We start from the raw sequence: 2,500 nt of genomic DNA, 5'->3' as shown, positions 1-2,500 counted from the left end.
TTATTGTTTTCATTACGGAGCCTCAGGGTTTCTTTATTTTTCAACTTTAGTCAAAAAATTATCGTAAAATTGCAAAAATATATATTCATTTCAGGATTACGAGAACTCATGTCATTTTTATATCTTTAGCAGTTTTACTATGTAGTCAAAGCAGCCTAACACATATGATGAAAATAATATCCCCCATATTTCAAGGCCAAATTCGTCATTTCTTGTTTTTATTTTTGCTTTTAAATATTAATTTTACACAGACTGAGACGACACCTGTGCTATTAGCTATTGCAAATAAACATATCTCAAATAGTAAGTGTTATAATAACTGAAGGATGTATTGAATGTGAATGTTTCAGATGCTAACGAACATTGCATGTTCACAAGTGCACTTTCTTCAAGAAAACTGACACATGGCATGCGGTGACTTTAAAGTAAGCTTTCAAGATGATAACATAAAGCGTCAGTGCGGAGGACACACACACACACACACACAATAGCTCTGTATATCTCCAGTGCATTAAAGGATAAAACCGCATAGGTGGCCTTTATAATGCTCTGGAAAATCTGCAGTGGAGAAAAAAAAGAGTTTCATGCAGACATTCAACTCAGGATTTTGTGTCCTGTTTCAATTAAAAGTGCCATAAACTGCATTGATTAAATATGTTCAATTGTTTTCTGATGTCTACATAGTGGGTATGTGGCATAAGTAAGTTCAATAATTCAATATATGTCCAGAAATGGTGTTATATGCTCATTTATTACTCCGTTAAGCACCCCTGCGATCAGAAGATCCCTATTGACCATATTTGGAATGGTCATGAATATTCATGAGCTCTGCTCTGACATAGCTTTCTGAATGAACATTAAACACAATACCCAGCAGTCTGCATGTGTGTGCTACCTCAAATTACAAACATGTCCAGCAAATGTACTATTAAGCATGATAAGATAACAAAGGATACAACTAAATATGCATTACAGTGATCATTTTAAAATATTTTTACGATATTTTAATCCGTATATCCTGCATTTTGTGCTCTGATGAGCTTTCTAAAGCAATATAAAGCATAATTAAAGCATATAAAGCAAACTACTGTGACTGACTTTTACTTTACTGTGTCTCCTGTTTTCAAAATAAGAGTCCCACATACTGCGCATGATAAGTTTAATATAAAATTTGATGAACTTATAAAACTAAGTGAGGAAAATTATCATTAGCCATTGGGATTTTACCTGAAAATGAGGAAACATTAGTTTTTAATGTTTACGGTATGATCATTTCCATATACTGATCTCTTGTTATTGGACTGTGACTAGCTATACCCAGATTTTCTTTATAGGGCACATTGAGGTGGCCTTGATTACTATGTACAGTGCTTACATTAGACTAGAAGTGCAATGTATTTGGGTTAAGGTGTAAGGGATGAGTCAACAGTGATACAAATGTAATTACAGATGTAATTAAAAGCTGATTTTTTAATGTATTTGTACAATGTAAACAAAAATGTATGTACAAAATAAGTAAATTGTACTAAATTAATAATTTAAATGTATGTACTTAGTAATTTAATAATTATTTAATAATAATTTACCCAATAATGAAAATCTACTTACTATTCATGTGGTTATGAGGTCCTTTCTTCTGTTGAACACAATATAAGATATTATAAACAATGCTGAAAGCTGGTAACCTTTACCTTTCATTGTAGGAAAAACAAATGGAAGTCAATGGTTACAGGTTTCCAACATTCCTTAAATGACCTTCTTTAGAGTTGTATAGAAGAAGGGAACTCATAAATGTTTGAAATGTGAGTAAATGATCTGTGTTTCATTGTTGGGTGCACTGTCCCCTTAATATAGTCCACTTAATGTAAAGTAGCACTGGTTTCAGATAGTATACATTGTAGTCTTCCTTAAACTGCAGTTTGTTCTCACGTTACAGATGTCATACAGTATATTAAAACGGCACGCTCTGATCATTATTGCTGGGATGCAATTAAGAGCTGCTGTTGTACACAGTGTGAAAAATGTCCTGCAGTGTTTGTCATCAAGAGATGCTGCAAATAAGCCACGACAGTGTTATAATGAGACCTTAATACTGTAAGCATATTTACAGCTGTGCCAACCAAAATATGCTAATATGCCCCCAAAAAAGTGTTGAATTGTTCTTGGCACAATGATCGTGTTACTATATGCACATCTTGCATCTGTTTTCTGTTATGTGAACATGATTTCTTTCATGTTGTTTTACTTTATAGATGTTTGAAACTGAATTGCACAGACACTGAAATTGATCACTAGTTCATTAGTAAATATTGAGTTTTCATTATGAATCCTTCAGGGTTGTTTGCACATAGATTAGCATCAATATAACTTTTTTTTCTCATTTAAGCACATGCAATAGCCTTTAAAAAGTTAAAAAAAGAAAGAAAAAATATTTTGTGCATAAATAAATATAATTAAATAAATAAATAATAATAAATATACCATAAATATGCACATGAGA

General features: G+C 32.0%; 1 protein-coding gene across 3 annotated transcripts in view; it reads left to right on the top strand.

The window, feature by feature from the left end:
• The window catches only part of brinp1 (bone morphogenetic protein/retinoic acid inducible neural-specific 1), a 210,239-nt gene that overhangs the window by 58,593 nt on the left and 149,146 nt on the right, over window positions 1-2,500 (top strand).

Source organism: Danio rerio, chromosome 5 (genome assembly GCF_049306965.1).
Source record: "Danio rerio strain Tuebingen ecotype United States chromosome 5, GRCz12tu, whole genome shotgun sequence".
NCBI lineage: Eukaryota > Metazoa > Chordata > Actinopteri > Cypriniformes > Danionidae > Danio > Danio rerio.
Note: the sequence above shows the minus strand (reverse complement) of the source record. Positions and strands in the feature narration are given on the sequence as shown.